A 23,423-nucleotide genomic window follows, 5' to 3' on the forward strand; every position below is an offset into this window, starting at 1 on the left:
TTATCTATTTACTGTTAAAATTCTTTGACAATTACTTGGGTATGACCAAGGCAAGTGGAGCAGTAACCTAGTAATCAGTATAAAGCTGAATAAATACATAGCTTTACATTATCCCCCTCTCTAGCAGATCCCCTGTGGCATTGCTCATAGGTCAGAGGATGTTACTGCCTTATAAGGATGGCACAATGCATTATTCTGCTGCTAAGGTGGGGGACCCTGTGTACTGCTGTGTCCCTTTTAAGGCCACAAGGTCTAATTCCTGCACACAGGCCCAGGCTGTGGGCAGTTTGAGATTAATTGCTGCGAGAAGTTTCTCTGAAGATTGGCAGCTTCTTGTAAACTCAGCTTCTCCCCAAGGTCAGAAGAAACTGACAGTATTATGACTGGCTTTCTTTTTTAATACTTTTAATTGTGATACCTGAAGTGTGATGGGCACGTCTCAAAAGTTCCCTTCTCTCTGCAAAGTCGGCAGGTGTCACAGTCTGTCTCCGACTACCTCTGTCTTGAGAGGCGAAATACAAAAGGTAGAAATTGGACCTCTTGCACCCATTTTACGGGCGCAAAACAGGTGCAACGAAGCCCAATTTCAGGGAGCAACGTCCTGCGGCCCAGGGGTGCCTGAAAAACGTCTGTGCCAGAATTGGGTCGGGCCATTTCTCAGGTGTCGCTGTCGGCCGGCTAAAACAGGCATTGGGTACCTTGCATATGGTAATGAGGGGCCTCTCGCCTGTATTAGGCCCCCTCACAGAAACTGGGCTGTGATGAGGGTCGGGCCTGCTCCGCTCAGGATTCTCCAGCATCCGCCGCTAACTAAAGGTCCGTTTTTTAATGCAAATGTTTAGAAAAACCTTCCTGTGGAGCCATGAGGAGCAGGTGCTCCCCTGACTCTACAGTCATCATGATCACTCCTCTCCTCCCCGTTGCCCGCTTCAATACCCCTCCCAGGATTTACCTTCGGGCTGCTCTGGCGCAACAAGGGGGCTTGACATTCGTGCTCTTCAAATGAGCGAGCTGACTCTGGAGGCACAACATGTCGCCATAAAGTGTAAACAAGGCCCGAGGCTCAAGGCCCAATTTCAGGCCGGTTTTGGGCCTGTCAGTTGGGGCGCGGGGGCTGCTTGCCTAGCTCTGGGTCTGGGCCCCAGAAGGAGCCCAGATGACACTCTACCTCAAAGTATGGTTCCAGGGATGGGAGACTTCAGTTACGTGGATAGACTGCAGAAGCTGGGGTTGTTCTCCTTAGAGCAGAGAAGGTTAAGAGGTGATTTTATAGAAGTGTTCAAAATCATGACTGGTTTAGATAAAGTAAATAAAGAGAAACTGTTCCCATTGGCGGAAGGGTCGAGAACCAGAGGTCACAGGTTTAAGTTGATTGGCAAAAGAACTAAAGGTGACATGAGGAAAAACTTATTTATGCAGCGAGTAATTATGATCTGGAATATGCTGCCTGAAAGGGCGGTGGAAGCAGATTCAATCATGACTTTCAAAAAGGAATTGGATAAATACTTGAAGGGAAAAAATTTGCAGGGCTACGGTGAAAGAGCAGGGGAATAGGACTAACTGGATTGCCCTTACAAAGAGCCGACTCAGGCTCGATGGGCTGAATGGCCTCCAGTGCTGTAACGATTCTATGATCAGTTACGTTGCTGACATCGGTGATCATGAGGCCCATTGATGCAGCCTGGGTTCAGGAGCTTGCTGGTGAATTTCTGACGAAGTTCTCCCACTCGTCCTTTGTAACTTCAGCAGAGACGCACCATTCATGCTGTTTTTCTGGACAAGCGCGAGTAACCCCACATACAAATTCAACCCCCTTGTGTCTGCCTCTGCACCCCGTCTACGATTGGACTGGTAGAGTGTGCTCATCCTTAGCCTTGCAAAGAATGTTGCCCACTCCAGCGAAGCTGGCACTGGCAGATATGTTTAGGCATTGCCCACTGCGTCGTGCCTGGATAAATGCTCTCTGTCACTGACCTGGCCGGATAAGAGTTGATGAATAACTGCAGTATTACAGTGCAGATTGCAAAACAATCTCTCATTTTAAGCCACACATGGCTACCTGCAGTCCTCTTCTTAACAACACCGTTCATTAACTGTTTCAAGCCAGATCTGTGCAAACGTGTTATCGAGAGGTTTTCATGGACATCAGTTTCCTTGGAATTGTGGGTAAATTTGTAGTCAATCCCTCATAGCTCTTTTAGCAAAGCTTCTTCCAATGAGATTGGTTTGAATACTGAAATGAAAACGATGTGATATGGGGCAAGGATTTACATAGGAACTGCATCACAGTGACATACTGTACCCATAGTTCATTGCAGGAATAAGGTCACTATGGCAACTCAGCTGGCCTAAACAATTGAGCAATGTAGATTAAACAGTATATGGAGGCAGTTAGACCGGAAATTTATGTATATCACATACTGTATGGAGCATACTAGACAACATGCATATTACACAGTAGATGTAGGACTTTAAATTGGGGAGTATGTCAAGGATATTGGACTGGGAATATTGGGAATTGATGTATACACATGGTATATGGAGCATACTTGAATGGGGATTGGTGTATATCTGTATGTCACAGGTATATATATGTATTGAGGATTGATAAACAGCAGCTCATACATGGAGGTTACTAGACGAGATTAATGTACGTCCCCCATTGTATGGAGTTTATCAGTTTGGGGGTTATATAGATATAATATGTGCGTGTAAACACAGTATATGGAGGATACTGGATTGAGGATTAATATATATCACAAAGTATATGAAGGAAACTAGAATAGGGATTGATGTATATCCCACAGTTTATGTTCTGGGAATGTGGGCAACGCTGGCATGGTTGCATTTACTGCCCATCCCTAGTTGCCCTGAGAAGCTGGTAATTGTCCTTCCTCTTGAACCACTGCAGTCCTTGTGGTGATGTTGCTCCCACATTGGTATTAGGTGGGGATTCCAGTATACTGACCCAGCGACGATGAAGCAATGGCAATATATGTCCACGTTAGGATAGTGTGTGACTCGCAGGGGAACTTGGAGATGATGGTGTTCCCATGACATTGCTGCTCTTGTCCATTGCAGAAGTGTAGGCTGGTATTGAAGTCACTTGTGCAAGTAAACCCAGGTGGACCCAAGTGAGCAAAGAAAAGCAAATTAAAAGAAAAGTTAATGTGTAATGTACTAACATGTACAGGCTGTTCACACTGCTGAATGCTTCAAGCCAACTTGGATCTAAATGGTCTGATACAATAGTCTGAACCCACTGTTAAATTCCTGCAAGTACATAAACTAGTTTGGTCTGTCAGGGATGCCATACTTTTAAGCCACATTTTTCCAAACTCCATGTTTTTTTTAAAAATTCATTCTCGGGATGTGGGCGTCGCTGGCAAGTCCGGCATTTATTGCCTATCCCTAGTTGCCCTTGAGAAGGTGGTGGTGGGCCTTCTTCTGGAACCGCTGCAGTTCGTATGGTGAAAGGCTCCCACAGTGCTGTTAGGTAGGGAGTTGGCAAATTTAAAGGCTTGACTGTCGGTGGATGAGGCCAATAGCTGAGGCTTCTGTGTAAAGCCAATGGCATAATGCCAGGAACAATCTAATAGTTGACAAGTTGTGTAAATAGGACTTGTGGTGGGAGCCTTAATGTAACAACGATCTCTTAATCAACTACTTTGTCAGTATACTTTTCTTTTTTGGATTTTGCTCTTTTGTAAATGATTAAACTTAGAAATAGATTTCAATTAAGACTTTTATTAAAACAAAACAGGGTGTACTAAAAGAAAATACTCTAACTGTTGTGTTATGATTTGTTTACATTTTTTGAAAAATAAGCAAGGGAGGCACCTCCCCGGTTATCATCTCCCTGCTTATTAACTCCAAGTACATCTGAGATTTCAAAACAAATGTACAGGAAGCAAGCTTTGCTGACTGACTACCTGAGCTGCTGAAATGCATTTGTAAAATTTACTTGAATTGATAATGTATATTGAGTGATTATAAAGATTGATTAAGGATTGGCTGTAGACCTTATTTAAGAATGTCTTAGTGGACTGAAGGACCCCGGTGTGCTGCCATACTGGACTGTGCAGTGATTGCTTCCATTATTGCCTTTAACAGATGACTTGATTTCTCATCTTGAAATGCATGGTTCCTTTAAAGAAGTCTATCCATAAATAGACTCATTCAAAATGTATTTTAATAGTGTTTGGTCACAGAATCTTGTAAATTCTCTTGTGTTGTGCAGTGTCCATCAGTAACATTCACTTGGACACTTCAATATGGCAGCTGAGGCGTCCATATTATTGCCTGAAAATGATTGTCCATAAGTAGGGGTCGAAACTAAGCAGGCCTACCAAGAACACTCAAGCCCAGATCCTGAGAGGGACATGAATGGGCTATTGGATTTACAGTGTGTATGGTACAATAGTTGGCTGGATGGCCTTAAAGGAGGAATATGATCCCATATTAAAAAAAATGAAAGATTTCAACAGTTACATCTGCAAATAAGGGTCTATACCCGCTGGGCCCTCGCGTTCTGAACGTGTGAAGCTTTGTTTTGGATAAAGTTTGACATTGAAAATTGAAAGTTCTTTTCCCGCAGGTGCCAACATCTCGCATCCTTCATTCTTGCCTGCTGACGCCAGAAGTGTTTGTCCCAGATTGTATTTTGTCCAGAGGTTGCAAAAATTCTGATGCTGCCAATCGATTATAAACTGATACTTCACAATCATGCACTTTATATACTGGGTCTTCCTGGAATCGTGCACATGCAGGCAAGGAGGAAAAGGACCCATTTGGAGAAAAATCATAGCATTACAAACATCTCCAAAGTACAGTTACATAGATTTCAGGACCCTGGACAGAGCCCCTGAACCTCACCACTTTTTAACTATGGCAGAGGTCCCCATTTATAGTTCTGACCTCTTTAAATTGAGCTGGGCATTTTTAACGTCATGCTCACTCACTCCTACCTGAACCAGATGCAATTCCCATGCTAACTATTGATTCCACACATGATCTGTAGCTCTCTTTAGTTGTGCAAATTCATAACCTTCTTGTGCAGATTGGGGCCTCTGTGTCTGTCAAGGCGCTGATAGTTTCGACCTCTGACTCTGAGGGAGAACCTTATGTTCTGATGATGCAAATCCTGCACTATGTAATGTAAACATTTTCTACAGGGTCAACAGGGTGTGCTCTCTCCAGCCATTGAGCAATTTGTGGCAGGGTCACTTCCATTCCAGTGCTCCTCTCTGATTCATGTTCCACTGCAGCAAACCATATTGGACCGTAACAGACCAGAATGAGCAATCTCTTTTCTCTCTCTCTCTCTCTCTTCACTTCCTTTCTCCGTTCTTTACTCGTCCTTATTCTCTTTGATCCATTATTCATTTTGCCTTTTCCTTACCCAGGGACTTTCAACAAGCCCTGAATGTGACGTCTGTTTCCCAGCCATGTTGTCTGGTGAATCAGGGCTCACTTGAATATAACAACAGTGATTCAATTGGGGTGTGCGTGTATTTGCATACATGCATGTGGCATGTGTGAGTGTGTGCATGCTGATGTGAGTACATGTATGTACATACACATGTGTCTATGTATATGTGAGTATGGGTATACATGCATGATATGCACATGTGCACGTATGTGTGTGCGGCATGGATGTGTATGCATACATGCATGTACATGTATGTGTCTGCGAGTCTGTGTATGTATGTGCGAAGTCTATGTACATACGTCTGTGTGTGAATGCATGTGTGGAAGTGTCTCTTTCTCTGATTCCCATGCTTGTCTGTGACTATCTTGGTTCTTTTCATTCTCCTGAATATTTCTCAGAATATGGTTTGCTGTTGGCCTACAGCCTGTACCGTAATTAATAGATTTAATGAGGTTTGAGCAAAGCACATCGACCTCTCTCTCCAGTAACTCTGCCTGCTATACTCCCCAGTACATCAGCGGCGAGGTACTGTGTGTGTTCAGTATCTACTCTGTACACCCAAGGCACAAAGGGCCCTATTTTTAAAAGTTTGCGCTTTGTTTTGTACAAGTTGAGGTTGAGCTGTGCAGTTTTTATTTTTTTTTAAAACATTCCCACTTGTTCAGCCTGTTAAAATAGCAGTTTCTTCCTCCCTCAAACTGTTTTTCTAAACAAAAATTACAATCACGTAGTTGGCACAATCAAAGATTAAACACTGAGCCCTTTGAACAGTGGGTCATCCTCATTCCCCCTCCCCCAAGGAAATGCACTGAATTTTAAACCAGGCTGATCAAATTATAAGATTTGTAAAAAAAAAAAAAATTTTTAGCACGAGAATGTTTCAAATATTTACTGTTATTTCGCATTTACCCGTCTCCATTTCCAACTCAGCCAAGCCTGTCGGGCCAAGAACGTGCTGCTTAGTTTCAGCCAGAGCTTTCGAAAGCTGCTTTGTTGCTGAGCGTTTTATTTTCCCCTGCTAGCGGTGGGATGGGCCTTTCCCCCCCCCCGTGTGTGCCCGCCCTCTCCCCCTTTACCGCCACACGACATTGCTCCAAACAAATAGCACAAAACAGAGAGCTTTCAAAATAAAAAAAAACAAACAACCAGGCATTTTGAAAATGGAGCCCGAAGCCATTTTAGCTCAAGAGAGGAAAGTATTGTTTTGTTTGGTTTTCAAACTTTTTAAACAAGAGAATATGTAGTTCGTGGGGAAATTTAAAAAAAAATATCAGTGTTAGGTAGCTTTGTAGTACAGTGTTTAATTTGTTGCTTGTATATATATATCAGGATTTTAGGTAGCTAAGAATGGTTTTTTTTAATTAACGCTCCAATTTGCTAACTGAATGGAGGGGGTTGGGTTGAAACTAATGAGGACCTTGCCCTGGATCAAAGGGCCTGTGCCCAAAAATAGGCCTTGGTTTTTGGAATGGTCCGGCCCACCTCCTGCAGTTGTTAAAGGTTTTTAATTCAGGTACTGAGATGAACTATGCTGTGCGTGTTACGTGAGATCATTTTAGAAATAACCTTTCCTTCGTTGAGATTGTGACGGCTTTTTATTTGCATTTCCAGTGATTTCTTCGTTGAAATGTTTTGGGATTTGAAGTGGAAAGCTTTCCTTTGGATCCTTTGCTACGTACTGTAACACACCCCCCCCCACCTCACAAAAATGAACTAAATATTGAAAACTCCAGTCAGTGACAGTTTGCACCCATTTCTGTTAGTCTTAAGATCTTTGGCCCTCCCTCTGACCCTGCTCCCCTATCCCCCACCCCCCCAAAGGCTCTAAAAACATTTATTTTCATGTAAGCAACTAAGACTTGGCGATGTCATATATCAGCATGCAATGTCAAAGTGATGCACTGTATGCTGTCTCTAAAGTATCTAAGGCTTCGGGTCTTAGGTGGACTTCATAATGACATAGATCTATGATGGACGTCACAAATTAATTCAGAAGAGTTATAGAGCAGAGTCACTATGACAATTATTGGGAGCTCGTCTGGTCAGGAGGGCAGATTGAGCTGGGCCCACAGGGCCTCTAAGCCCCACAATCAGTACCACTGTGTAATTCATTGAGAAAGAGGTGTACTGTCACTGCAACAAATCGACACTAATTTCCTCCCTCTTCCCTCCCCTGGATGGGGACACCCTCACCAGCAATGACACTGACATAACGTGTCGGGCATGAAGTGGGACTCCTACCCAGGAGGACGGGGGCTTTGAGTCACGAGACGCATTCTACGGACTGCACTTTTGCTTTGCAGTCATTGAACCCTATTGTTTTAAATAGGCACATGATGTGTGGGTGTGTTACACAAGCACGTATTAATCTGGGATCTTACTAGCCACCAGTTTGTTGGGCAAGGGCCGAGCTGATAGCAATTTGAGAAACCATTTCAGAAGCCAACCAACGTGAGATAAAATCCCTTTTAAAGACCCTGCACCAGGACAGGCACCTGGAAGGTGCCTGATGTTAATAACTCACTCATTATTGAGTTGGGATGATATTGCCCTATCTGCTATTTCAAGAAAGATTAACGCCTTTGATAAAATAGGTGTTTAATACGATCGTGTTGCTAACATCATGCAGTGCTCCTTGAAGGAAAGAATCTGGGTAGAAGAAACACCACACCTAGTACAATTGGGAAGGGGGCAGAAAAGGGAGTTCTTCTGAAATCGGGGCAGTGTAGAGGATGCTTTTTAATGCATTTTACCTGTTGCACACTTGCTTTGAGAACATCCTTTGGCTCAAAGCAGATAAATGTTCCAGTCCTTTCACTTATTTAATTTGATGCACGAGGTGTGGTTAAATTCCAGGTGCCTGGAGGCTGGGTGGGAATCGACTGTTGCTGCCTGCTGTCTGGCCAGAGCTCTTATGGTTTACCACGCGGAAGGGCTTGGTAGGCTTGGTAGGACAGTCAGCCCTGCGCTAACATTTTGAAAAAAGATCACAAATTCATCGGCTCCTGTGGACCTGACCGGGAACAGCAGCTGACGAGAGTCCAGAGTGGTTGGGAGACCGACTCCTGAGTTCCAACTCACGCCCCTTCCCCAAATTCACTCAATTACACTGTGCAGTTTGCATTGGTGTGGAATCTGCACTGTTGCAAACTGAGCTGCCCCTGAAACTCCTTTCATGGCCGATAGTTGCTCTTTGTCTGGCACTGGAATATAATGTCCCACAGAGACGGTGATAGGAGTCTCCATTCTCCATCCCCTACAAACCTCCTTCCCTACTCACAGTGGGTTTCCTGGGAGACCAGCCCCTATCGAACTGCTCGCACTTTGATGGAAGCACCACAGTAAATGTCTCAGCAGGTTTCCTCAGTGCAAAGCGCAGTGCCTATTCCCCTGTCCTCCTGGTTGGCTTCCTTTCCTCTCTATCAGCTCGGCTCTGCTGAAACTCTAATTTCCACCTTTGCCGCTTTATTTGGAAAGAAAGAAAAAATTGAAAAAAACCAAAAACCGAGAAAAATAAAAGCCCAAAATTGAAAAAGAATGGGAAGCGAGAGACAAACTGTCCGGTTTTTTCCACAATATTTTCCTCTGTATATAACTACGGTGCAGTTGTTTTAAAAAAAATACACAGAGACGTTGCTATGTAAAAATCTGTACATAGAGAAAGATTCTTTTTTCTATTGGAAATCATTTCTTGTCACTTTATATTCAAAAAATAAAGTCTCCAACACTTCAAAATGCTGGCATGTCTTTCTTGGCTAATAGATATAGATGAATGTGGCCACTGAACCCATCTAAACTCAACCATCCAAAGTAAACTTTCAGTGCCCCTCACAGCATCCAACTGTTATTTGGGGTCCTGGATTTCACTTCCACTGTCCTACATGGAAACCATTCACAGTGATGATCAATCTCCCAACACCAGTTCTAAATGTGCCTGTTTACAGTTTGAATCTGCCCCATTCTCCTATTGTGATATTTCAACTCGGAGTAGTGTTTTGGATTTACCTTCTCGGCATCATTTACTACCTCTGATCAGATACCAATTTAGAAAAACACCAATCTCTGATCAGATTTCATCAGACTTTATTTGAAAGGTAGTATACATTTTAGACGATCACTTGACATGGAATCCATTATAAACAAAAACCTTTGCCATGGGCCCCATTTTAAAGATGGAGTGGGTGTACCTCTGCTGGGACTCTCCTGATTGTTGCCGAAAGATCCTCGGAAACCCTGAAGAAACAATGGAAATTCAATGCCCATGCCTCACCATCAGGCTCCATTTTAAGGAGGGGCTGTCACCATCGGAATCATTTATGAAGAGATGGTCTTGCATGGGCTGACCCTGGGCACCTGCGATACAAATCAACTCCTTCCCAGCACATCCGGCATTTTGATGGGGAGAAAATTCACTGGAGAAGTTGCTTGCCCTGTTGCCACCATGATCTGGGTGACCCTGGAGCACCAGGGCAAGGTTGATCAGTTTGGGAAAGATAAATATCATTTATGATGGATCTAACCAGGTGGCCTGGGAGATGTGGATGTGCTATCGATCCAAATTTCCTCAAGGAAAGTCTGTCCTGTAAGAGAAAGAATAAAACTTACGTTTGACCGGTTGTTGACTCAATCAGGACATCAACGTGAGAGCTGGACCCTAAACACACGAAGAGTTATCCAGGGCTCAAAACAGAAGATTGAAGCCTGATTCCCCTCATCGCACCAGGGGCCTGGGAACAAACGCAACAAACAAATGAAGCAAACACAATTTGAGTTTTTTGGTGTCCCCAGACAATTAGATACAATTAGTCTCTAGACAATTAGATACAATTAGTCTCTGATACAATATGTAAAGGGTCTGCTATTCTCTATAATAAACCCGGGTCTGCTATTCTCTATAATATACACAGGGTCTGCTATTCTCTATAATAAACCCGGGTCTGCTATTCTCCATAATATACACAAGGTCTGCTGTTCTATATAACATACACAGGGTCTGCTATTCTCTATGATATACGCAGGGTCTGCTAGTCCCTATAATATACATAGGGTCTGGCTAGTCCCTATGATATACACACGGTCTGCTACTCTCTATAATATACACAGGGTCTGCTATTCTCTATAATATACACAGGGTCTGCTATTCTCCATAATATACACAGAGTCTGCTATTCACTATAATATACACAGGGCTTCTATTCTCCACAATATACACAGGGACTGCTATTCCCTATAATATACAGAGGGACTGATTCCCTATAAAATACACAGGGCCTGCTATTCCTGACAATATACACAGGGTCTGCTATTCCTTATAATATACAGAGGGTCTGCTATTCCCGATAATATACACAGGGTCTGCTATTCCCGATAGCATACACAGGGTCTGCTATTCCTTATAATATACACATATGAATCTCTGTAACGTTTCATCCTTTCTGGTATGGATGAAAATGAGCACCTTGTTTCAGCACGTGAAGCAAGAAACAGTTACCACACTGGCGGCTGAACAAGGGAGCAACATTGCATGCAATGGGCATTCCATACCAAATGGAGACTGAGCTCGTCCTGCAGTCCATAAAGAACTGTAAAGTTCTGTGTTGTGGGGCCACTCTGCTCTGTGTGAGGAGAGAGAGCACAGGCTCCAGATGTGGAGCCTGTCGATTACTGCTCTCCCAGCGGCCTGCTAACCCTCCTCCCCTCCTGAATTGTTAAAGCCTCTTACTGTTCTCTGGTCGCTTGCTAATCCTGTCAGAGTGAAGAATGGAGGCCAGGCTAAAGCAACTGCCCACGGGAGTCCATTCACATTGAATAATATTCAACAACTGCTCTGGCTGCAAATATTTTATTGGCTGGTATCGTCACAGAATATCTTAACCCTTTATAGCGAGGAGGTAGTGCTGGAAAGTGGACCGAAATTCGTTTGAACAAAAATCTGGTGCACAGCTGGTAAAAATCTGGCCATTGATAGACAGTTATAGAATGGGTGTCTCAGTGCTCACTTTGTGTATCAGCATCAGCTGGAGGGGTCCTGTGCCCACAATGCAAGGCCGGGTGATATCCACGTTCAGATGGTAGACCTGGCATTCATGTGTCTGGCATTTGAGCTCAATGCACAGCTTCCATGTAAATGATCAAGATTTTTTTTCATGGATAGATGTGTGAAACAAAGGAGCAGGAGGAGGCCATTCAGCTCTTGAGCCTGTTCCGCATTCAAATAGATCACAGCTGATCTGCACCTAACCTCGATTTTCCCGCCTTGGTTCCGTAACCCTTGATACCCTTACCCAACAAAAATCTATCGATCTTAGTCTTGAAATTTTCAATTAACCCAGCATCCACAGCCTTTTGGGGGAGAGAGTTCCAGAATTCGTCTCCCTTTTGTGTGAAGAAGTGCTTTCTGATTTCACTCCTGAATGGCCTAGTTCTAATTTTAAGGTTATGCCCTCTTGTTCTGGACTCCCCCATCAGAGGAAATAGTTTCTCTGTATTTATCCTATTGAATCCTTTTATCGTTTTAAACGCCTTGATTAGATCACCCCTCAATCTTCTAAACTCAAGGGAATACAAGCCAAGTTTATGAAACCTGTCCTCATAATTTAACCCTTTTAGCCCTAGTGTCAAGTCTGGTGAATCTGCGCTGCACCCCTTCCAAGGCCAATATATCCTTCTTGAGATGCGGTGCCCAGAACTAACGCAGGACCCCAGATGGGGTCTGACCAAGGAATTGGAGTACTGGTTCCCCACTCTTATTGGGAGTGCGGGATTGGTAAATGCACCCTCCGTCTAATAGTACACAAGAAACAGCACGAGTAGCAGAGGCCAAGTTGTAGATATTAATGACCACAATGAGCTCCATTGTCACCATGTTGCATGGGCTACTTGATGTAAAATACAATATTAAAGTAATGTTGATATCATTTTAAGCTGCTATCACCATCAGTACCTACCCAATTCCGAGGAGTTATCGGCCCTGAAACTCCTCAGGCCTCGATCCCCATGGTTACGCTGGGACTGCGCTGTCTGCCAGCGCTGACCCTGCCCAAGTTGGCCAGGTCTTTGGGAGGGCGTCGCATTTGCATGGGGCCATTGGGCCAAGTGCCACGCTGGGGGTTTATCTGGGGCCCACAGCAGAACCTCCTGCTCCTTCTGGCCTCACAAAAATAATTTGAAACGTACTTTTCCGGGGCCACTCCGATTCTACCGCCAGTGAAACCGTTCTATCCTAAAATGGCCATCGAGGCCCCAGGTACATTATAGGACCCTGATTTGCATATTAAAAGGGGCCGCCCGCCTGAAACAGGCAGAGTGTTCAGCCCCTGTCAAAGAGGCGACGCGCCGATGGCATTAACAGGCTGGTGATTAAACCCGGCTCGAGGCCTTTGCTGCCCCGTTAACGCTTGTTTTAGCAAGTTGTCAATCGACCCCTGAACTTCGGCCTCACAACCGTTGCCTCTCCTGACGGACCCTCTGAGCGTCAGGATCCAGGGCCAAGGTAAGAACCCTCATTCGTTGATCAGGACCTGTGGAACTGTCCCACCTCTCGGGGTTGGCCTTTAACCCCTCCAATCCCCACTGAGCGGTTCTAGACTTCATGGAGCATGAAACTGGACAAGGGCGGGGACGTAAAACAGGCCGAATCCCAGCGGTCGCCCGTTATAGGCCACCCCTGATATTCAGTCCCATTGAGTTCAATAGAACGGAGTATCCGACCTGTTACACAGCGGTCGCCAAATGCAATTCTGCCTGTTTTACAACAGCGAGAAACCCATTCTAAGACTCCACCATAGAGCAGCTGTGTTGGACACTACGACAAGTCTGCAGTAATATCCAGCTGCCTTATCCCGTGGGAGTCTGGCTGGTGAGGAGGACATGGTGACCTTGTGAATAAATATCCATCCATCCATCCATCCATCCAGTTCCTGGTAGTCCAGTGGGAAGAGGATATTGATGCCCTTGAGGTCATGTCTATCTCTGTTGGACAGCTCTGTGTCCCGCAGTGATATGACATTTACACTTCCCTTTACTTACCATCTCTTAATGTAAAAGCAGAGATAGGATTTGCTGCTGAAAGCTGAGGGCACTTCCAGGCAGTTTTATGGTGCCACTGGGAGCTGAAGTAAGATTGTCCACATGGGCCCCAGTTTATGCCCTGACTAGCAAAGACGAGAGGAGATCCTTCACCTCATCTGTTCACCATCAGCTGGATTTGGACGATGATGAATGGTCAGTCAGTATTCTGTCTGCTAGAATCCATAGTCTCGAGTACAGCACCCTCCACTCACTGCAGAATAAAACAGTCCTAAGCACTGAAAAAATATCTTGTGCAATCCAAACCTTCAACCCCTTTGTCTGGAAGACTTATGGCCTTAGGTTTATAGACTCTATGAAGACATGTGACAGCAATGAGCAGCTTACTCAAGTCCTTTCCAATAATGGGCTTTTACTGACAGTGTAATGTAAACATTTTTCAATTCCCTCTGCTCTGCTTATTCTGCTTAGGCCTCAGATTAATACAACGAGACAGACAATTCATTATAACTATATGCTGCTCAGCCCAATGTAATTAAAAACTACGGGAGGTGCTTAATGAAAATTAATTTCTTACGGTGAAAGTTATCTGTGGCAGATGACTGAATACTGGAACATGATACGGTTTCTGCTTAACCAGCTCCCTGACAATGAAAAATTACCAGCTGTTTGTAGGAGCTGCGTTTTTCCATTGACTCCCTCTTGTGGGTTCTTTTCTCGCGGAGGTTTCAGTTCACCTTCCATTTATGTCTGTCCCTTTTTTTAAATTGAGAAACAAGCGCAGAGGGCCAAGGCCCACTGTACAGGATGCCACTAGGGCTGAAGGACGGAGGAGAGAATATAAAATAAGCGAGGAAGTGGCGACTAAGTGATATCCAGCTCGGGATTTAAAAGTCTGTAAAAAGAAGGGAAGTCCGAGGGAGGTACCGAGTTCCACAGTCTTGGGCTCCTGAGAAAGAATGAGTTTGAATAGAAGATGATGCAGTGAGTCAGCACCAAAGTATCTCACTGCAGGCTACACCATGAGAGTGTGGGACGGTCAGGCAAGCTTGTTACGCCGCCGTCTTCCAATGAGGGAAGACAGTGCGTTTATCACCTGTGCTTCTCCAGTCTTGTGGATGTCGTGTTCCGTGCATCTCCCCACCTCATGTTCTGCACTGTATAGGACAGTAGGAATGTCCAGACATTAGCTCCTTCATAAACTCTGCCAACCCAGAAGTTTGCATGTTCTGGACCACTTGGAACTGTACATCTCCTGCCAGCTCGCCAGTCAACCAGACCGAGCTACTCGTCAGTGCACATAGTCCACCACCAGGAGCCTGGAGGTGATGTGGCCTGTTCGCCACTGCATGTGTTCTCTTAGCAAGGAGATCTGGGCCTGCTACCACCATGAGTCCTCCTCGTACCAAGAGGGTTGGATGATTTGAACCGCGAACTTCTCCACAACGGGTTGGGGATCCATTGCACTGGATTTTACCAATGGTTACATTTTCGAACATCACGTCCGCCAGACTTGGTAATGACGTGGTGAGGTCATACGTTCTATTTCCATCATTACCACCTCAATAACACTGGACACAACTCAAGTCCGCATGAAACAGGCGTCCTGAGTTTCTAGTTGCTAAAGGCAGAAGGCAGGGTCCTGTCATTTTACTGAGTGGTCGGGTCCACCAAAGTACAAGGAACCACAGATTCCACCTTGTGTCCAGACACGCTCCCTTCATCAATACCATCACTACATCAACAGGATAGGATTCCAATCACTCAGTGCCCATCTCATTTGTAGCCAACAGCACCACAATGCTCACCTCACTGGCACTTGCCATAGTGCCTTCATTTTAAGGCAGTGCACACATTTAACCAAAAAGGCAAGTCTCTGCTGCATAGATCCTGGGAGATTGAGGCTACCTTCTACAGCCGTGGCTGGGTGAAACTTGTGTGCTATCCCAGGATACCCACTGAGCAGCACTATAATGAGGTCCATTCGTTCAGCCCTGTCATCATAGAGCACACAATTGGAATTCTGAAGACATGTTTCAGGTGTTGTGGTTCAGTCTGGGGCTGCTCTACAATATGGTCCAGTGAGGGGCTCAAGATCATTGATGGTCTGCTACATGCTGCACAACTTAAGCCTTTCAAAGAAGCCTCGTTGTAGAGGGCCCAGAGATGGAAAGCATCCAAGGGCAGTAGGGGGTCAAGCAGCAGCATGAAGAGAATAGAGGACAACCAGTTGCTAGTTGCATGAGACATTCATGCCAATCTAATACAAAGACCTTCTCTTGACTACCACATTTGCCCATTGCATGAACAGTCCTGTCTCGATCGTCCCCTTTCCCATCACAAAGATGCCAACACCTGCAGACCCCTTTTCTCTGTACCAACTCACCTGGGTCACATTCATGCCAGCTCATCAAAGCCACTTCCAAACCTTGCCAAAAACAAATTCTGCCACAAAAACAGCTTTTGTGCTGCCACAATCTTACCTATAGCCCATGCTGAGTGGAATGCCAAATTCTTTTTACCGCCATGCTTCAGTTTGAGGCCAATGCTTGATGCATGAACTCTTTAACCTAATCCTGCAGCAGCAGCCATCTCCCCTCAACGCCCCCCCCCACTCCGAGTGGTGGGCTCGCAATCAGAGGAGGGGATACCACTGTGGGACCGCCTTCGTTATTCAAAACAAGCTGATTGTGGAAAATCTGCCAGGGTCAACGGTTGGTGCTGTTGGGTGGGCAGAAGAGGTGGATCAGCACAATTCCAACTCCAGGGCACCAGAGAGAAAAATCGAGTCTGTGAATCATCCCTTTGGATCATTTTGTTGAGATTGATGGAGTGGTTGAGGCAAATGGTTGAGGTGCATTAAAGGGGAAGCTAGATAAGTACAGGAGGGAGAAAGGAATAGAAGCATTTGTTGACAGGGTTCGATGAAGCAGGGTCGGAGCATAAACACCAGCATTGACCTGTTGGGCCGAATGGCCTGTTTCTATGCTGTAAAATTCCATGTAATTCTATGTAATTTTATGCCTACTAGGTTGAGTCATTGGTTGGACCATGAGGCTGTGTTGTGTACCAAGTGTCAGGTCTCCAGCGTTTCCCCCAGTGAGGGTCTAGGAGGGTCTTGCTGTCTGTGTGAACTTGTGCGTAAATGCCTGTAACTGGAGGCGATGGCGACCTTCATATCTCACCTCTGTATGATGTGTGACTGCGGTGGCAGTTGTGATATCTCACCTACCGCTCACGGGTGAAAGCCATTGAACGCAGTCTTTGAAACATGAACCATGGATAAACTTTCCACTGGGTGCTCATCAAGAGGAAAGTTAGAGATGAGGCAGTAACTTGTAAGGACAGAAGGGTGGAGGGTTGGTTTTTTCAGGAGGCAATGATGGTGGTGGTTTTGAGAGGGAGGGGGCAGTACCTGAGGAGAGGGTACAATGTCATCTGGCATGGGAAGCAGGAAGGGAAGTTGGTTGGTCAGCGATTTAGCGGGAATGAGGTCACGGGAGCAGGAGGCGGGTCTCATGGACAAGCTCCCAGAGAGGGCATGAGGGGAGATAGGACAGAAGCTAATGAAAAACACAGGTTCTGGGCTAGCACAGAGCCTGAGGGGAATTTTGGCTTAGTCGGCAAGAGGAAGGGAGGATACGGCAGAGGCAGCTGAACAGATGATCTCAATCTTAGTGACAAAGAAGTCCACGGACTCCTCGCACTTGTTATTGGAGGTGACATCGTATCTTTTCATGTCACATTCTGCCATTGCAGAAAATGTTATTTCCCTCAGGCTTAGAGTGAGAGGGAGCGTTTCATCAAATCATGCACCAGAATTTTGGCAAGAATAGGCACAACCACCAGTGTTAACCCCTTGGAGGCCAAGGCCATCTGTTCTGAGAACGGTCAATCATTGCCTTTTCCAGATCAAGTCAAGTGATAATTTAGTTCGATACTTCAATTTAATTCCACGCAATACCCCGATCTGATGATATTCAGATGGAAGCTTTTGTTTCTATATCTGGAGACCTTCACAAGTTACCACAAGTACTCCGTGCACGAACCCATTTGATCTGTCAGTCGCAAAACACAGATTTTTAAAGTAAAATCAAAAAAGCAATCCCAAAATTCCCAGAAAGATCCCACCATTAGAAGAGGCTGGATATTCCAATGGGCAGAAACTTCCCAGCAGTATGAAATGGATGGTATACTGGGAGTGGTTGGTGTACTGGGAGTGTCCAAACTCACTGGCCTCCCGCGGTGCACGATATTCCATCCCAGAATGTGCAGGAGCTCCATTTGATCGGTTAACTTTTCCTCAGTGATTCCTCACTGCCCAACTCTGTTGCACACAGTGCGATTAGGACATTGATTTATAATGGGCATTGAAGGTTAATCACATTCTGCGTTGCCACATTAGATTCCATGGGCCTCTCTCCTTCACAATGAGGCCTGCGCCAGAGGCAGATTGCCCACACCCACCATTACCCACATCGCGAACACTGATAACAGAACTGCCGATAAATCAGGTCGCACTATAAGTCGAAAGAGATATTATAACCATTGGGACTTATTTCTCCAGTCACAATTAGAAACAGGAGGAGGCCATTCAGCCCCTCGAGCCTGTTATGCTATTCACTCAGAGCATGGCTGATCTGCAGGTCCACTCCATTTACCTGCCTTTCGCTCCCTTGATACGTTCACCTAACAATCTCAGTCTTGAAAGCTCTTGCATTTTGTTGCAGATTTCTACTACCCTTTGTGAGAAAAAGTGCCTCCTGATTTCACCCCTGAAGTGCCAAACTCTAACTTTAAGATCACATCCCCTTGTTCATTACATTCCCCCAATTCTCTCTATCCAATAATTTAAACACTGCTGCCTGAAAGGTGGAATTGAACCACTCTGTTGCTACACAGCTACAGGTTTGAAGCCTGCACCCCAGACCACTGAGGCTCATCCAGGCATTGGGATAAGTGGGGAAGGTTCCTATATAAAACAGGGGAAAATGAAACACATTATATTCATGGCGAGGTGATTATCAGTGTGATTCACATCTACAACTGTTAATCAAACAATTCCCAGCATTATATTCAGATTTACACTCACACCATATCTATACATTGAGAAAAGGTGAAATATAATGTCGGTTTTATTTTTCCAAAGACTCATGGGATGGAATATGCAGATTAGTTTGCATGTTATTAAAGTTCGTGTGGCTTTCATTGATTGCTTTCGGATGCAACCCCTGGAGAGCACAGCACCCTCCGTGATACAGAAATCCTCACTCAGACTGAAGTTCCTCGAATCAGCTGATAATTGGGGCCTGAGGTGAGGGCGGAAACCGTCGGATGATCGAGGGCCAAGGCCCACTGTACAGGATGCCACTAGGGCTGAAGGACGGAGGAGAGAATATAAAATAAGCGAGGAAGTGGCGACTAAGTGATATCCAGCTCGGGATTTAAAAGTCTGTAAAAAGAAGGGAAGTCCGAGGGAGGTACCGAGTTCCACAGTCTTGGGCTCCTGAGAAAGAAGGAGATTGAATAGAAGACAATGCAGTGAGTCAGCACCAAAGTATCTCACTGCAGGCTACACCATGAGAGTGTGGGACGGTCAGGCAAGCTTGTTACGCCGCCGTCTTCCAATGAGGGAAGACAGTGCGTTTATCACCTCTGCTTCTCCAGTCTTGTGGATGTAGTGTTCTGTGCATCTCTCCACCTCATGTTCTGCACTGTATAGGACAGTAGGAATGTCCAGACATTAGCTCCTTCATAAACTCTGCCAACCCAGAAGTTTGCATGTTCTGGACCACTTGGAACTGTACATCTCCTGCCAGCTCGCCAGTCAACCAGACCGAGCTACTCGTCAGTGCACATAGTCCACCACCAGGAGCCTGGAGGTGATGTGGCCTGTTCGCCACTGCATGTGTTCTCTTAGCAAGGAGGTCTGGGCCTGCTACCACCATGAGTCCTCCTCGTACCAAGAGGGTTGGATGATTTGAACCACGAACTTCTCCACAACGGGTTGGGGATCCATTGCACTGGATTTTACCAATGGTTACATTTTCGAACATCACGTCCGCCAGACTTGGTAATGACGTGGTGAGGTCATACGTTCTATTTCCATCATTACCACCTCAATAACACTGGACACAACTCAAGTCCGCATGAAACAGGCGTCCTGAGTTTCTAGTTGCTAAAGGCAGAAGGCAGGGTCCTGTCATTTTACTGAGTGGTCGGGTCCACCAAAGTACAAGGAACCACAGATTCCACCTTGTGTCCAGACACGCTCCCTTCATCAATACCATCACTACATCAACAGGATAGGATTCCAATCACTCAGTGCCCATCTCATTTGTAGCCAACAGCACCACAATGCTCACCTCACTGGCACTTGCCATAGTGCCTTCATTTTAAGGCAGTGCACTCATTTAACCAAAAAGGCAAGTCTCTGCTGCATAGATCCTGGGAGATTGAGGCTACCTTCTACAGCCGTGGCTGGGTGAAACTTGTGTGCTATCCCAGGATACCCACTGAGCAGCACTATAATGAGGTCCATTCGTTCAGCCCTGTCATCATAGAGCACACAATTGGAATTCTGAAGACATGTTTCAGGTGTTGTGGTTCAGTCTGGGGCTGCTCCACAATATGGTCCAGAGAGGGGCTCAAGGTCAGTGATGGTCTGCTACATGCTGCACAACTTAAGCCTTTCAAAGAAGCCTCGTTGTAGAGGGCCCAGAGGTGGAAAGCATCCAAGGGCAGTAGGGGGTCAAGCAGCAGCATGAAGAGAATAGAGGACAACCAGTTGCTAGTTGCATGAGACATTCATGCCAATCTAATACAAAGACCTTCTCTTGACTACCACATTTGCCCATTGCATGAACAGTCCTGTCTCGATCGTCCCCTTTCCCATCACACTGATGCCAACACCTATAGACCCCTATTCTCTGTACCAACTCACCTGGGTCACATTCATGCCAGCTCATCAAAGCCACTTCCAAACCTTGCCAAAAACAAATTCTGCCACAAAAACAGCTTTAGTGCTGCCACAATCTTACCTATAGCCCATGCTGGGTGGAATGCCAAATTCTTTTTACCGCCATGCTTCAGTTTGAGGCCAATGCTTGATGCATGAACTCTTTAACCTAATCCTGCAGCAGCAGCCATCTCCCCTCAATGCCCCCCCCCTCCGAGTGGTGAGCTCGCAATCAGAGGAGGGGATACCACTGTGGGACCGCCTTCGTTATTCAAAACAAGCTGATTGTGGAAAATCTGCCAGGGTCAACGGTTGGTGCTGTTGGATGGGCAGAAGAGGTGGATCAGCACAATTCCAACTCCAGGGCACCAGAGAGAAAAATCGAGTCTGTGAATCAACCCTTTGGATCATTTTGTTGAGATTGATGGAGTGGTTGAGGCAAATGGTTGAGGTGCATTAAAGGGGAAGCTAGATAAGTACAGGAGGGAGAAAGGAATAGATTCATTTGTTGACAGGGTTAGATGAAGCAGGGTCGGAGCATAAACACCAGCATTGACCTGTTGGGCCGAATGGCCTTTTTCTGTGCTGTAAAATTCCATGTAATTCGATGTAATTTTATGCCTACTAGGTTGAGTCATTGGTTGGACCATGAGGCTGTGTTGTGTACCAAGTGTCAGGTCTCCAACGTTTCCCCCAGTGAGGGTCTAGGAGGGTCTTGCTGTCTGTGTGAACTTGTGCGTAAATGCCTGTAACTGGAGGCGATGGCGACCTTCATATCTCACCTCTGTATGATGTGTGACTGCGGTGGCAGTTGTGATATCTCACCTACCGCTCACGGGTGAAAGCCATTGAACGCAGTCCTTGAAACATGAACCATGGATAATCTTTCCACTGGGTGCTCATCAAGAGGAAAGTTAGAGATGAGGCAGTAACTTGTAAGGACAGAAGGGTGGAGGGTTGGTTTTTTCAGGAGGCAATGATGGTGGTGGTTTTGAGAGGGAGGGGGCAGTACCTGAGGAGAGGGTACAATGTCATCTGGCATGGGAACCAGGAAGGGAAGTTGGTTGGTCAGCGATTTAGTGGGAATAAGGTCAAGGGAGCAGGAGGCGGGTCTCATGGACAAGCTCCCAGAGAGGGCATGAGGGGAGATAGGACAGAAGCTAATGAAAAACACAGGTTCTGGGCTAGCACAGAGCCTGAGGGGAATTTTGGCTTAGTCGGCAAGAGGAAGGGAGGATACGGCAGAGGCAGCTGAACAGATGATCTCAATCTTAGTGACAAAGAAGTCCACGGACTCCTCGCACTTGTTATTGGAGGTGACATCGTATCTTTTCATGTCACATTCTGCCATTGCAGAAAATGTTATTTCCCTCAGGCTTAGAGTGAGAGGGAGCGTTTCATCAAATCATGCACCAGAATTTTGGCAAGAATAGGCACAACCACCAGTGTTAACCCCTTGGATGCCAAGGCCATCCGTTCTGAAAACGGTCAATCATTGCCTTTTCCAGATCAAGTCAAGTGATAATTTAGTTCGATACTTCAATTTAATTCCACGCAATACCCGATCTGATGATATTCAGATGGAAGCTTTTGTTTCTATATCTGGAGACCTTCACAAGTTACCACAAGTACTCCGTGCACGAACCCATTTGATCTGTCAGTCGCAAAACACAGATTTTTAAAGTAAAATCAAAAAAGCAATACCAAAATTCCCAGAAAGATCCCACCATTAGAAGAGGCTGGATATTCCAATGGGCAGAAACTTCCCAGCAGTATGAAATGGATGGTATACTGGGAGTGGTTGGTGTACTGGGAGTGTCCAAACTCACTGGCCTCCCGCGGTGCACGATATTCCATCCCAGAATGTGCAGGAGCTCCATTTGAGCGGTTAACTTTTCCTCAGTGATTCCTCACTGCCCAACTCTGTTGCACACAGTGCGATTAGGACATTGATTTATAATGGGCATTGAAGGTTAATCACATTCTGCGTTGCCACATTAGATTCCATGGTCCTCTCTCCTTCACAATGAGGCCTGCGCCAGAGGCAGATTGCCCACACCCACCATTACCCACATCGCGAACACTGATAACAGAACTGCCGATAAATCAGGTCGTACTATAAGTCGAAAGAGATATTATAACCGTTGGGACTTATTTCTCCAGTCACAATTAGAAACAGGAGGAGGCCATTCAGCCCCTCGAGCCTGTTATGCTATTCACTCAGAGCATGGCTGATCTGCAGGTCCACTCCATTTACCTGCCGTTAAGCTCCCTTGATACGTTTACCTAACAATCTCAGTCTTGAAAGCTCTTGCTTTTTGTTGCAGATTTCTACTACCCTTTGTGAGAGAAAGTGCCTCCTGATTTCACCCCTGAAATGCCAAACTCTAACTTTAAGATTACATCCCCTTGTTCTGCATTCCCCCAATTCTCTCCATCCAATAATTTAAACAACCCGCCTGAAAGGTGGAATTGAACCACTCTGTCGCTGGACAGCTACAGGTTTGAAGCCTGCACCCCAGACCACTGAGGCTCATCCAGGCATTGGGATAAGTGGGGAAGGTTCCTATATAAAACAGGGGAAAATGAAACACATTATATTCATGGCGAGGAGATTATCAGTGTGATTCACATCTACAACTGTTAATCAAACAATTCCCAGCTTTATATTCAGATTTACACTCACACCATATCTATACATTGAGAAAAGGTGAAATATAATGTCGGTTTTATTTTTCCAAAGACTCATGGGATGGAATATGCAGATTAGGTTGCATGTTATTAAAGTTCGTGTGGCTTTCATTGATTGCGATAGGATGCAACCCCCAGAGAGCACAGCACCCTCCGTGATACAGAAATCCTCACTCAGACTGAAGTTCCTCGAATCAACTGATAATTGGGGCCTGAGGTGAGGGCGGAAACCGTCGGATGATCGAGGGCCAAGGCCCACTGTACAGGATGCCACTAGGGCTGAAGGACGGAGGAGAGAATATAAAATAAGCGAGG

At 45.5% G+C, this 23,423-nt stretch overlaps 2 non-coding genes across 2 annotated transcripts; both read right to left on the reverse strand.

Annotated features, from left to right (window-relative positions):
- Positions 1 to 18,321: 18,321 nt before the first annotated feature.
- trnastop-uca (transfer RNA opal suppressor (anticodon UCA)) lies at positions 18,322 to 18,408 on the reverse strand. Its single transcript has one exon. It is a non-coding gene; the product is annotated as a tRNA-Sec (tRNA).
- Positions 18,409 to 22,873: 4,465 nt separating this feature from the next.
- Positions 22,874 to 22,960, reverse strand: trnastop-uca (transfer RNA opal suppressor (anticodon UCA)). The gene has a single exon. It is a non-coding gene; the product is annotated as a tRNA-Sec (tRNA).
- Between the last annotated feature and the right edge of the window lie 463 nt (positions 22,961 to 23,423).

The sequence above is a fragment of the Heptranchias perlo genome, chromosome 40 (assembly GCF_035084215.1).
Source record: "Heptranchias perlo isolate sHepPer1 chromosome 40, sHepPer1.hap1, whole genome shotgun sequence".
Taxonomy (NCBI): Eukaryota; Metazoa; Chordata; class Chondrichthyes; order Hexanchiformes; family Hexanchidae; genus Heptranchias; species Heptranchias perlo.